At 40.2% G+C, this 15,270-nt stretch overlaps 1 protein-coding gene and 1 long non-coding RNA gene across 8 annotated transcripts in view; one reads left to right on the forward strand and one right to left on the reverse strand.

Moving 5' to 3' along the window:
* The window catches only part of Foxp (forkhead box P), a 233,191-nt gene that overhangs the window by 141,454 nt on the left and 76,467 nt on the right, over positions 1–15,270 (reverse strand). For 4 of the 7 annotated variants that reach the window (XM_071707950.1, XM_071707954.1, XM_071707952.1 and 1 more), the window contains one exon: positions 1,808–1,915. The gene's annotated coding sequence lies outside the window, so the exon portion shown is untranslated. Of the gene's footprint in view, positions 1–1,807; positions 1,916–15,270 lie in introns of those variants that run through there. The other 3 variants (XM_071707956.1, XM_071707958.1, XM_071707957.1) reach the window with 1 other exon arrangement.
* LOC139773488 (uncharacterized) overlaps positions 1–15,270 on the forward strand; it is a 34,289-nt gene that overhangs the window by 8,883 nt on the left and 10,136 nt on the right. The gene's annotated exons all lie outside the window — the stretch shown is intronic.

The raw sequence follows: 15,270 nt of genomic DNA on the forward strand, positions 1-15,270 counted from the left end.
GCAATTCGTGCGTACGACCACACACGTACACGGCGAGCGTAAAAGGAGCTGCTCCGCGCTCTGCGGTTAGGTAAGCACACACGTATATGCACGCATGAGATCATCGGTCGCGTATATACGCTCGCGGAAACGCTGACGTCAGTGGTTTCGGTTGCTTTTGTTACTTCGCTAACGATTCGCGCCCGATACGATGGTATCAGGAAGACGACGGGCGACGATTGCACACGTGCGCGTGACAGTCCCGCGCGCGCGTTTAATCCTCCTTGGGTAAACAAAGTGTGTCATCCGTTCGAGTACAACTATTATTGCGGACTACAGATTATACGAGGCTCATCGGATTTTCTCACGTGTATTATCTGATAGGAATAGTACTGGATTAATATAATATTCTCTTGCCGTTTGTATAAATTTTAATTCATTTTTAATGGTTTTTATTCCACTAAACATTTTCGCGTCTTGAATTATTATGTTGTAATAAATTTAAAAAATTCATTATTATACACATATTGTTCGGAAAATCTGCAGTTGCAAGAAGTAGCAATACTTTCCGGATATTTTGTATTTTTTCAAATGTAAACTTAATAAGCAAACTCGGCGCATACGTCGTATTAATTTTTTTTTTCATTTAGCATACTATAAGAATATGTATGAGTCTTGATACGATAATAGCAAAGCGCGTATGAAAAATCTATATCGAATAAAGAAGTGTTGTGCAATTTATGTCGTAAAGATTGAAGATTTGCACACGTGCAGGTTATTAATAGGGGGCAGGGAATTCACAAATTAGCGAACATCGAAATCATTACCGCGACCTGCACGTATTATGACGCGAATATTGGCACATCGTCAAGCAATTTAGATTTCGAACAGAGATTATACGCGCTCGAATCGCGCGCGCGGCATGTGAGTCATGCACAATGACACGTGAAATACTTCGTATATACGCAAGAAATATTCGTCGTGTCACGTACTCTCTTGCGAAACCCATAATCTCCAATGACAATCTAATCCTAAACAGCGATCCTAGACAGGAGAATGCATTTCGTATAAAGAGAATTAGAATGTCGGCCAGATTCGATGACACGTTCGCTCGTTCAGTTTCTCGAAGGATAAATAACGGGGACACAAGCAGGGAGCACTCGACACGGTGGAATTAAATAAAAATAAAACGCGGGATAATAATGTTAGCGAAGGAGCCGAGAACCCAAGACAAATAGCTGAGGGAAAACAAAGCGTATTATAAATACCGGGTGACAGGACGAGTGGTGCGGGAGAGTGAGCGCGAGCGTAAGAGGGTGGTCTCGGCTATACACGGTCCGGACCGAAGGGTGGAGGCTCCCGAAGAGGGGTATGACGTTGTAGTAGCCGACGACTCCTCGGAGAAAAGCAGCTCGAGAAAGCGGCGACCCCGCGCCAGCATTTTTGCTACCTGCCGACACAATGAGCCGCCGGATTTCTTTTCCCCGCTCCACCCTTCCCTTCGTATCCTCGAGCGCGCGAGCGCTCTTAACCCGCGCCGGAATTATAAATTTTAACGCATCCCACCCTCGCGAGCTGAGAATTAGGGCTGATAATATCTAAATCGCATTACGCGAAATATGCGAACAATTGATGCGAAAAGAATAAGTCTAGGATAAGTTTGAAAATTCAGTTGAAAAAATATCGTATTCTGTCAGTTAGTATAAAAGTGGAATTGTTTGTAGATCGAGTTTTTTTTTTACCGCCTTACGATGTTCCACGATACTTGTAATCGATGCAGTTCGCGCAATAAGTTGGACGAGGTAAAAAAAGAATAAAAGGCACTCACACTAGGACGACCGTGGCTGCGCGGATTCAGCTGCCAGGGAACTGTCGATGGCTGAAAATGCTCCTTTCCCCACGAACCGTTGTCGAATGGATTTTCACCGATGTGTCCCTGAAACAAATCAGCATCACAATTATTAAGACGTAATAGCGTAATTGTAACAAATCCAATAAATATCAGAAAACACAAATACAAATATTTCTTGTATATCTACGATCGATAATCGATACATAAATTTAAATATGCTTTACATAAAAAGTGATCCTGTTGTGTTCAGCAAATATTTTACATAAAATATTGTTAGATAGAAATATGAAGAGTTGCAATGCGAATAAATAAATATAAACAGATTAAAAATGTTCTTGTCTCTCTCCTCACTTTCTTTTTTTTTTTCATAAGAGTCTCATATTAATTCTAGAAGCACCAAGCAAATGAGCATAATAAAAGATAATTGATACGTTATGCAAGAAATTAATTAGCTGTATTCGAGGTGTTAGAGGTACAACTCAATTCAAAGTTATTTCCTCCTCTACTCTTTAAGAGTTCCTTTAAGAGATTTCGTTAGCAATGAATCGCAAAAATTGTTGGCGAAATATACTCGAAATTATTCGCACGGTTGCGCGAATCGTGACCGCGGGATTTTTATTCCCGCGCCTCGATAAACAAGAAAAGTTACACGGCAGGGCATAGGTCGAGGGGCATCGATCTCCCGAGGCTCCTCGGAGTTTCAAAGTTTTTTCGGCGCTTTTCTCGCACACCGCGCGTCTCGCCGCTCGCCCGCCTCCGCTGGTGAGCTTATTTTTGTAATATATTCCGCGAGCCGCGGCGTCCCCCCCCCCCCTCCACACTTTCTCGACTTTGCACCCCGTAAGCCTTATTTTTCTTTTAACTTTATTTCTAACCTAGAATCTCTTCCGACGGCAAGGTGGCACGCACATAAATCACCGGGTATAATGAGAACACTTCGTCTTCGGGTGCTTCGCCCTCTCGGTCGCAGACGCATCTCCCGCGGACCGGCTATTATATTATTCGTTGCTTCGCTCCGAGGAAATCGCTCGGCCGGCCGACGACGCGACGTGCTTATATTAATATTCATTTTCCTCGTGAGGTGACACTGGCATTTCGCCCGTCGTTGTCCGGGGAATAAAGAGAGCGCGCGCTCGTCGATTTAAAAAAGACCTCAAAGATCGGCGACGCAAGGACGCGCGGGAGCGCGAGCGTATATAATTTAAATATGATATTTTACTAAATGTCACACACAATGGAGTATTTTACGTGCTATTGATACTGGTGATATTTTATGTTCCGTATTTCATGATGTAAAGTTTTATTTACATTGCCGTTATTTTAAATCGCGCTTTTCGCCATAAAAAACGAGACACGGCGCGTGTTGCCGGCTTTATTAAAATATATACACGGCAACGCGCTTTGGCCATTCTCGACTCTTTTTGAGCGAACGGCGCGAACAGATTTTTAATATTGCCGTAACTATAGTTTTTCTTATGCGATATATCATATTTGTTGTAAATTTGCATCAATAAGGTCTTATTTAGAGCAAGATCATCTTATATTTGAAAGCGCTATTATCTAATCCTAATGAATTACTTAACGTAAGAGAGCCCACGTTTGAGTTATAAAGATCGACTATATCTGAAATCCGAGAGTTAGCCAGAATCGTAATGACGCAACCGTAATGATTTACGCGAATCAGCAGCGTGGAATATGACCGAAATTCGAATTTATCTTGGCACAGTATAATTAGCCAAATTTCCGTTCACGCGTGTACGTTACGTAAAAATACGTTTAATGTCGTTGCGTGAATAAAGCTCGGACAATAAAAAAAAAAAAAAAAAAAAAAAAGACGGTACGTGTACATATTGTCTCTTTGCATCTCTAAGCTTATAAATAAATTTCAAATAAGCTTCGAAAAAGCGTGTCCATCAGCGGTTACGAAATCTCTAAGAAGATCGGAACGCGTCACTAATTGCGTTAAATAATGCGCAACGTAACAGAGACTTAAGGGGTCGTAAATTTTGAAACGAGCCGCAAGAACGCGTGATCGATTACTACGCGAAGTCGGCATCGGCATCGACCCGAGGGGTGTAATTACAAAATGTAACTCCGTTTGTTTCCACGCGCGACGCGGCATAGAGGGTGGTGAGGTAATACGTAACGATCGTCGCGCGCGATCGATGGAACTCTTGCTTGTCAGCGGTTATCTCTCTCTCTCTCTCTCCCCCTCTTCCTTCGGTCTTCCTCTCCTTTTTCCCACCCCTTTCTCTAAAAAGAGAGTCTCGCGTTATTCTCCGTACACGGAGGCAGAAATAAACAGTCGCGGTGGAAAATACTGAACCGGATAGCATATACTGGCATATAGCATAAATACGTGGCGGCTATTGAGGCACATTGTGTGCCCGTGCATTTGCATGAGGCCGGCCGCGTTCTCAGCGTTCGCAGCTGGACATACACGCGACAAAAGAAAACGCGCAAACAAAACACGCAACACACACACCCATCGCTCGCTCCCCGCTTGTCGTCACGCTCGTCATCGTCCCGCGCGCGCGGAGGCGCGGCGCGGCGATCATAGAATGTTGTATGTTAAGTATTGTGCCACGTGGAAATAAACAAACGGATCTTTTACCGCTGTACGCGACGAGCGGCCGAAGATCCGACACGTCCCTCTCTCTCTCTCTCGACGTGCTCATTGTCAAATCGCGTCACGTGCGCGAGCGACGACGCGCGCGGCAAGGCAGAATTGACGGCGATTTTAATTAACTTCTCTGTTACCGTCTCCAGAGCGAGATCAGTTGCGCAGCGGTAATGCCTTTTATATTTATTGTATATATAATCGTTACCGCAAAATTGGATGATGCCAATGCGCGGAGAATACAAGCTCGTCTTCTTTGCGGAACAATTGCCAGCGTACACACGCACACCCGCGCGGCGTGCCTGCTAAAATGCATTTCTTACTGAAGCTATAGAAAATGAATCTGGTGTCGATGATATATACATAGACATTTCAGAAAGGTAAGAACTAATTTATTACAATATGAGGAAAGAATACGAAATTGAGCTGCCACTTTCGTGACTCTTCGATCCCGCGTCGTGACAAAATTGAGGTTTGACGTAGTTACTCCAGTGCATCGACTGACCTCATCGTTTATTAGCGTGAATTAAAGTAAACATTAACGCCTGTTCTTCCAACATGCACATGTGCCGCACGCGCGGTTTTGAAATTTGTCAACATGTGTCTGATAACGCGCATAGCGTTCCATTTCATGTAAACGTATTACACCGGTGTTAAATGTTTCGAAAAGAATATCAAATAGTCGCCATTGTATTGTAACGATAAAGATTAATATCGCTGCGTGCTTTGTCATTTAAGAAATATCTAAGGCACTTAAGAGATATAACAAGATGTAAAGAAAAAAAATAACAGATCATATATTTGAGATAAAACTGTTGTTAATAAGTAAGAATATATGTATGTTTCGTGTACTCAGATAAGTAGTTTGTAAGTTTTGAAGCTTGGCGCCATTCTATGATATAATCGATAAGGTCGAAGTCGTTTCCTTTTTTTGTTCGATAAGAGAACAAAACGTTACGTTCCTTTTCTGTGTATTTTCATTAACCGAATAAATCTTTCGCATCCAAGACCAAAAGTGTGAATAATATACCTACCCAAGCAATAATAACCGATTAGATTTTATATATTAAATAAATAATTTTATTCGAAATACGACGGGATTACTTTCACACCGATCTAATAACATAAATCACGTGGTTACGATCGCAGCCGCGTGCCTCCCGGTATTCGTAGCTTCGCATTAAGCGGAGCACTAACCGCGACCTAATTCGCAGATAAGATAAGTCGTTAAGTGCACGGCGCGCGGCAGCCCCTCGCGATACTACCCGGTGTTTTATTGCCGCGGCGGCGGCGGCCCACTCACTCCCGCCTCCCGCCGCCCTCCTTCGGGGCACGGTGAGATTTATTGTAAAATTCGATAGATATTGCCAATTACAACCCCCGCGGCGCTACCACCGGCGCGGCACGGCGCGGCGCGACTCGCGCTATCGACGGAGACGGGAGCAGGCACCTTCCGGTCGCGCCTCGAGAATTTTAAATGCGTTTTATGTACAGTGAGACGAAGCGGTGCGTTGCATAAATTCGTCCCCCTGAAAATATGATTACGATCACTCTCTCCCCGCGGTGCCGAGCGCGGGGGAAAGAGAGGGAAAACACGAACAGCCTCGCGCTCTGTTTCCCCCCTCAGACGCGACGCGGCGATAAAACGTTTCATTTCGTCCCGAGTGTCTCACGAGGAGGTCGAATAATCTCGTCAATTATTATTTTTACTACTGCCTTCTACATGCTAATTTTTCGCGCGTATATAGCGCGTAGTCTCCGCGGATCGTTGGCCGAGCGAGACGAGGTGTCGCGTCTGAAATGGCGCGCGCGCGCACGCGAATGATGAATATGCAATCCGTTTCGACCGTCCCTTGAGATCGACACGATTTCCCGTAATTGCGCCATTCGAATTTACAATTTGATTATTTACGGTATTATCGGACGGCTGTAAGTGTAAATGGTTTTTTTTTCTGCCGCGCGAAACGGCGCGGACGCGGACGGTGCATCGATTCACACTTAAATTGGCATAAATAATGAGATCGCGGAGATATTTCAGCTGTAATTTAATAATTAATATACAACAACCGGGGCAATATCGGGTAAATTTATGCCGAATCCGGGTAATAAGACTAATTTATCACTTTAATCGACGCCATCAATGGAAATTGTTTGTCACGTCGTCTGAATGTTAACCTGCATCCATCAACATACATATATACCATTATCGTTAAATCGCGTATCGATTTTGTTATTTCGACTTTTTCAACCGCGCGGATTATATGTTTCTAAAATTTGCTGGTTTTATCCCAATTATTCCAGTTTGAGGTATCTTTCATTGTCGTATTATTCTATAATAACATTTAATCTCCGCTATATTTTATCATTATTATTTTTTATTTTTCTTCGCGTGACTTTATCTGATTTTTTCTATCATAAAAATATTACTTCGGATGTTAAGGTAAAGATATTGTTTTTTAAAAGCTGTACACGGAATAATAATAAAATTACGCATTTTTTGGTAATGTATGTAAAATCGACGATTTATACGAGCGCAACTACAGATCTTTGTTTAATCTATAACGAGCGAGACTCGCATACGCGAAACAGCATCCATATAACCGACAATAATTTTTATCCGCCCAGCCGTTAACTCATGTAATGCCGACAAATAGACGCACTCGCTCTTTCGAACGCGGCCGTCCGAGCTCAGCGAGTTACGACCGCGGAGCCTCTAAAAATAAATATGTTGTTTATTCACAAGTAAACCGGATGCCGTTGTTTGCTTTGGAGCAAATTGTTTTGTTAAGTTTTGCCGTGCGCGAGAACGAGGCCGCGCGCGCGCGCGGACGCCGGACGCCCGCCTCCACGCGAAAGACAGAAACGCGCGTGTGATACGAAAAGACGGGATGAGGGATGACGGAGTCGGGCGTCCCAGTCGTCCCTCTGTGCTTTTTCCGGCATGTTTTGCCTCTCCTCGGTGATGCGCGGCTAGAAGCCTCCAGCTGTATTCTAACACTAATAACTGGCGCTGACACGGTGACGCGTACGCCATATGAAGACGCGACGAACAGCTGACGCCGTAATCGCGAGATTCTCGTAGTGATAGCCAGATTGCGTCAGGCGGATTCGTAATTTGCATTCGCGATGACTCACGAGTCAAAAATAAGATTAACGCTACCACTCGTCCCCGAGATGTAAGAATAAATCGCTTCATGCACGTGTCGTCGTTGCAAATTTGTATTTAATAGATGTGGCAATAATAATCGAGCTACTTGATAATTGATATGTTCAATCATTTTATTTTATTATTTAGCTTATTCGATTGATGTTATAAATCTCTTTCCTTGTACAGTTACGCAGAAAGATAATATGTGAAATATTTTGCGTTACAATCATGAGAAGTATTCTTTGCGATGGAATTTATAAATAAAAGCTGCTGTGTGTGTGTTTACGCAAGTAAATGTAAATTCCCGCGTTGCATTCAAATAAATGCAAAAATAAATTTGTAAATTACATTTAAAAAAATTCGAAGATAGAAACGAGTCGATTCCCATGTGCGATACGATTTCCATCGAGTATGTTTAAGCTGTACCGTTTCCAGCCGAGGAACCAAAGTTAACATTGTACGGCCTTCCTGGCCATTCGTGCGCGCTGCAACACGCAAGGTATTCTTAGCATCCACTTCGCGGGTATAAAGTTGCGATATGCGTGAATTCCCCGCATTCACGTTTACTTTCTCGAGCGGCGTTGTGCATAATGCAAACAACATACAGTATATCCGCGTCGAAGATAGAAGCGGCGTAATTCGAACTATTATTTTAACAACTGCTGAATTGCTTCATCGCATCACCTTTACAGATTCGTATTTTTTTAACTTGAATTACTTACGATGCCGATGCGGCAACGTGAATTAACGAATCTGGTGTACAAATATTTTACAAATAATTTCCTAGTGTTTCCGTATATTTCAATATAGGTATTTTACATCTTGTGGTAAGAGAATAATAATTTAAAACAATGTAACACTTGTGTACATAGAAACTTATAGTTACCTACTACTAAATGTTAATTTTAATAAATTACGGACTTGTAATTAATAAAAAACTGTTACATAAAAATTCAGGAAATTTCCTAATTCCCTACCGACTTTTGTTATTATTTTTACATTGGATCATATTTTTATATTGAATTACAAATTGTAAAATTGTTCATCCAAGTATTACAATACTCATATTAAAGCACAAGTCTTATAAATAGTAATAAATAACATTAATAAAATACCTAATTTTTTGACGAAATATAGATACAAACTGCATCTCAGTAACATACATATATAGAATGAATTTAACACTCTCCATTGTAATCACAAGACCTACGTGGTATTTCACGCGAAGTCAACCCGGATAACTGCACATGTTCAGTGTACATAGCGTAAAATCCGACAAATGCAATTATGAATCTTGCGGGACACTCTGAAAGAGCCAGGACTCGACGAGCGAGCGCGCGGTGGAAAACGCGTCAACGGTGGAAGGACGAGAAAAGAGGGAAAGGAACGACAAGCGCGCGGGCCGGCCGCGGCGCGGCGCGGCGCGGCGCCCATGAGAGTCGAAGGTCGAAGGGAAGAAGAGGAGAAAGAAACCACCGAGGAAACCGTGGGCACAGCCGTGGGTGTGCTGCCTCTTGGCTAATTACAAAACGCAATTTAAGCGAGCATCACGGAAACACGCTAAGTAATATCGTTTCGCCGTAGTGAGAGCTAAAGCGCGGGCACGCGCTACAGATTCGCAGATTAATACCCTTTAATAAACAGCACCCTTTGGAGACTCTCGACGCTCGAGCGCTCCTACTCGGCCGCTCGCCTCGTTTTTCCTTTTTGTTTACCTCGCGGTGAGAATAAAAGGAGAAAATTCTTTCGAGAGAAGTGTGGAGAACCTTCGCTCTTAACGTACACACGATACGTAAATGCATTTAACGCGGATTACGCTTTCTCTTTTGCATATAAAACGAATGGCGATACAAGCGACGCGACGCCATGGCCACGAGAATAGATAAACTTGGCAAATGCTTTATACAATGATATCGAATTTGTCGGAAGGAAAAGAGTTGATTTAATGTTAACGGGAACGCCTTACCCGTTTTACTTATCACAGCTGTGTGTAGATCCGAACAGATCCAAGTTTGCATAAAATTCCATATACATATGAAATAACTGCTTTGTTTTTTCATGTTACACTTTTATGTTGTCTCTGGGATCGATAAAATAATTTTTAGGGTCACTCAGGTTTATCATAATCCAAAACCAGTGTACCACTATTCATATATGTATACATATATATAATTATCACCAATGAATAGAGTGACAAACTGTCATCCGAGAGAGACAACAGAAATGTAACGTGAAAAAAAAACAGTTGTTAATGTGGCTTGAAATACGTATAAAGCATAATAGAAATCCTTTTTTTACATGACACAACATTGGATTAGTAGCAAAGTTACTGGTACTATTTTAGTAAACTAAACTGGTTTTGTTGACAAACGCTTCATGTAAATTGTAACTTGCAAGAATCGTGTGCATAAATTTCCTCTTGACATTATAATTAACGATGATTGACGTCATCCTTGATTCTTAAACCAATAAATAATTAGGTTGAAGCTATACGAGTCTCTTTTTTATATTCCGTTAAAAATTAAAAATCAGTAGATATATTTCTCAATTCAAAAGAATTGTTTTTCTAAAACATGGAATAAACTTGTATATCATAATATCGCTGTTACTCTGATCACTGCGTTATATACGACATATACGTGAAAAACGAGGCAGGTTCACATACCATTGAGCGTATTTAAACAACATTGCATGTTTTAACTTGTAGCAATCAGCATATTTAAATTAAGATGTGATAAACCAGTCCGCGGAGTAACGAACTACTAGAATTCAGTTTGCTTTATGCTGACTTATGAAACAGGTTGCGAACTATTCTCGTCGACATCAAATCAAGCGTAAAATATAAAATTAACATATGCATATGTTTTTTGCATCCGATTCTTAACCATGTTTCCCCGCTTGGTTATTTAACTATAAATTTCCGTGAATTTATCGTGGGAATAATTAAAATGTGGTCATGTGGTTAATTTCTAATGTCAAATTAATCAATGAAATATATAATAATATATGAGACTAATAATAATTTTTCAGTTTTTGTTTCTTGCTCAAATCCAATTGAAATCTCAAATTTTATGAAATAATCGCTGATCATAAGAGTGACGCAACGCAAAACAATTTTACGTGTGTAAATGCACGGTAAGTACCTCTCTTATCGATATTTGCACACCGCTTAAGACGCAATGCCGAATTAATAATCGCGTTAGATTGCCACCGCGAGTTTCTGTCGAGAGAGCGAGAGCGAGAGAGAGAGAGAGAGAAAGAAAAAAGAGAGAACATTCGCGGCAGTACAATTTGCTGATTGGCGTCCTTACCATTAGCCGGCTTAAAATTATTTGTGATCGTTGGCGCGTTCGTTTGCTGACAAACACTTTTTCCCAATTTCGACGGGCGTTGTCGTCATCGTGGCACACTTGTTCAAACACGAGTTTGAACGCGCATAAATAACATCACGGCGTAAATAACATTAACACGTGCGCCCTATGCGTGGGTGTCGAATTTCCGAAGTCAAATCGATACGCACGAGCCGGCCCGATATCATGCTACGCGTGTCTGCTACCTTTCATTTCAAACGGTAAAAAAATTAAGCTGACCTTTTTAACAATTATGCGGAATAACTAAATTGCATAATTGTATATAAAAATGATGAATGGTTATGTTACAAATATATTTTTCGAACGTAGCTTCTTTACGTTGAGATAAAAGTTTGATATAAATGTATAAAAATTTAAAGAAAGTTACACGAAAATGCTCGTAAATTTTTTATTACAAAATCATATATGAAAGCAAATTTATTATTCTTACATATATAGTTAGATATTTAGACTTCGTAACTAGTTTATTAAAAACCTTCCATTTTCACGATTTGCTTTTTATATATAAATCATGCAAAATATTATGCAACTCTCACACTTAAAAAGATTAAAATTATTAAGAAATCAATCATATGTATAATCCTTTACAAAATGAACAGATCTTCTGGCAGCGCGCCGATTAATTTTCTTCATTGATTGTGAGCCTTCACCGAGCAATAAATTTATCAATGGTAATGGGATGCAACAAAAAAAATATCGTGCGGAATCCGCGGGGCCGTATAACATGAAACACTCGGTGAAAAAGTGGACGGTGCGAAAAAGATGCATCGTGACTCTAACCCAACACTCATTCTTGGAAACTGCGAGCCTGATTGGACGCTCACGAGGGCAACAACATCTTTCAAGGCCACTCGATATGACACTGAAAGATTCAATGGTCCAATCCGTGCAATCGGATTATCTGGTTAATTTGCGTTGATCATATCCATTCCGTCATATTTTCCAAGCATATTAACACTTTTATGATGCCAACAACCTGGTGTATCATTGAACATATTTACTCGTTTTATAATATTCTAGGAATATCGTAAAATATTAAAAAAGTTTTCTTTATAAATTAGATATTTACTATAATAAATTTAGAACGAATAAAAAATGACTTGTAGATTAATGTAAATAAAATTTTACTCGCGCACATGAGACTATGATGCTCTCGGTTTTTTTCTCCGTCATATTCTTCATGGATAGAATATGATCAGTGCTATCGCAGCGTTCTTGAATTGATTGAGCAAGATTCTTAGAATAACGCGCGGTACGGCTGAACCGCAAACAAAAAAACCAATAGAATTAATACGTGCGATGCAGATTCGAATTACTGTATCTGTCTTCATGTATCTGTCATTTATGTGTGTGTCTTTATCATTTATTACGTTATGTTCTTTCGTTGATATCTTTCTGTGAAATTATGTATGATATTTTTCAGTTTTCGCTGTAATGTAATAGAAAATAGAGCAACTGTGTATTTCAAATAAAGTATTTTTACTTGATGTTTAAAAAAATCAGCGATATTTTTCATTCCTCGGATGATAGCTTATATTTTTGTGTCTTAGCGAAATATTCGCGGCAATATCGGAGATAGTGTGGTACATAAAAACACAAAAATAATAGGTTAGAGTTGTCTGCTCTTGGCGTCGGTGGGCCAGCAGCTAAGGAGCGCGCCGGTGGATGGGAAGGGTGGGCGCCGGGTGGCGAAACGCTACCCGAATAAAAATGGGGTGTTTATAAGCGAGTATCCAATGTATCACGCTATATTTACATACACCCCGCGTTTACTGTCTTCGTTGTATATCTACAGTGGCCTCCACGCGACCTCCCCCTTTGGTTCCGAACCGCTGTCTCGGAGACTCAGAGCAATGCATATAGCTGATGCAATAAAAATTAAATGTGATATTTCACCCGGCGCCATCTTCGAATGTATAATGACGATTCTTTGCACGCTTTATTTTTGCTCTTAACCGAAACGTCGAAACGCGAGGTTAATGTTTCAAGCGTAAAGCAAGAAGTGATGTTAACAAAATCTTGCATGTTATTTTTTCATAGCCGCATACATAATTTCTGTTACAGAAATACCTGTTTAAAAATGTTATAAAAGAAAAAAAGAGAGTGTAAATTCTATTAAAACTTTTCAAGACATTTACATGGGATGTATTTATTTATATTGCAGGTCAAAAATATATTTTTTTGCCGAGTTTACGCTTTATATTTTTATTACCGCGATATCGTGAATTACAAAACTGCAGAATTTACAAAGAAATGCGACTAAAGCTAATAAAAAAAATAACTGTCGTCAGGCACGCCAAAAAATATACCGATATTCCCCCAAAACTGGGAAATATTGGAAATATTTTTTGCGTGCCTGACAACAAAATGACAAAAATCAGATTCAGACAATCGCGCGGTATCACACGCGTCGATTTATCGAATATTGTTGATGAAAAGTCGCTTCGCTGATACAAATATGTTTTGACGTCGGGCAATCCGTATTTTAAGCCATAAAGCACCGGCCAATTATATTTTTTTTTGCACGCGCGTCGGACGGCGGATAATTGCGTAAATAAATATGAATGCACATACGTGCTGCCATTAATACCTCCGCGTAATCCCCACATTCAGTGCCGGACGATGATTTATTTAAACAATAAAAATTTCGGGATAAAAGTCGGAGAATAAGCGCGCCGCAGTTTATCGATCGACGGCGAGCGCGAGTTTATAGTCCGATAACCTCCTTTATTTAGGGGAATTTCTGTTTGATCGAGCATCCCTTCGATGAGAAGGGTCCCCGTGATTTGCCTGATTCTTTCGCACGGCCGCTTCTCAATCTCGGCCTAAGCCCCCGGAAGGACCGCGCGTTCTATATTGCAAATCATTTCTCCTCCCGAGAATTACAAAACGGTGACAAAGTTGGGAGAAAGTTGATGCAAATATCCGTAAAATATATTCTCATATTTAATATGTCGAATAAATTAATTCTCCTAATCAAATTTATTAGATAATTTCTGCAAATAAAACGGTTACGTAAAGAAATACTCAAAAAACAATAGCCACAGAATGGCATATTACATGCATTATAAAATATTATGTATAACTCGTTATACCAATGAATCATACTGAAATGACTCATACGTAAAAAATAATATTACTTCATTTGTTTGCACATGATTTATCATCAAAGCAAATTTTGATGGCAACAAACGCGAAAGTTTCAGCAAGTCAAATCAATGCTCGCAATAAAGGCCAAAGCATTCAAGACGAGCGAAGTTTAAAAGGAAGATATTAAATTTGCATGACGCGAAAAAAGTTTATAGTAGCCACAACTGTCTCTCCCTCCCTCTCTCTCACTCTCTCATTCACTCACTCACTTATATAGACGGAGGCCCCGCCGCGAGCTCCGGCGAACTTGATATTCCGGCAAGAATTCGGCGGCATTCAATTGAATTTTCGATTCGGTTTACAGTGGCATGGGTGTCAAGGCGACGCTCTGATTGACGCTGATTCGACCGCGACCTTTTCTCGCACGAACAATATTCAACGTTGGCCATTGGGCCTCTTCAAACAGCGCGTAATTTTTCTTGAGCCTTCTTTTTTTACACGTTTAAGCACTGCGTTATGTGCGCCGAGCATACTTTGCATACGCGACTAATTGATTTAACTCGTTTTACATTTTTGTCAATTTATCTTTATCAATTTAATACACACGCAGTATTATTTTCGATATTGTTAAATTCTCTTGTCTATCATAAAACATGATGTCATCTCAAATATTTTATTGGTGTTTTTAAAAACGGTTTAATTCATTTAGATTTAAAATCGAAAAGAAGCAGATAAAGATTAGTTGTATATGCTTTCGATTATTTTCGCGAAGATCTTTTTCACTAATTAGATATATACGTGAATATTATAATTAATTTGTTAGAAAGAAAGTGACATCTGTGATGGAGATACATTGTGTAGATACCGCTGCGCGCTGAAAAGATCATTAGATACCTACGAGACGGAGAAATCTTCTGATAATATATTACCATTAATGTATTCTGATATAATTCTGGTAACAGACTGCAGATTGTAAATTTTCCAACCAAACGTTGGATAATGTGACAGCTATTTACTATTTGCGGTCTGGCAACGTTCTTAGGATTCCAGATGTCGGAATAGCTGACAGTATACCAAGCTACGATACCGTGAATTATGCACAACTCCTGTTATGATGTATTGTTATGATGTTATTCTAAAGTTTCAAAAGTGCATGAAACAGTTGCCGGTCAAAGATCTTGCGTGTTTATCATATTTCCGCGGAATTCAT

Source organism: Temnothorax nylanderi, unplaced genomic scaffold (genome assembly GCF_030848795.1).
Source record: "Temnothorax nylanderi isolate EJ_2023f unplaced genomic scaffold, tnyl_v1.0 TNYL_tig0062_pilon, whole genome shotgun sequence".
NCBI classification, from domain to species: domain Eukaryota; kingdom Metazoa; phylum Arthropoda; class Insecta; order Hymenoptera; family Formicidae; genus Temnothorax; species Temnothorax nylanderi.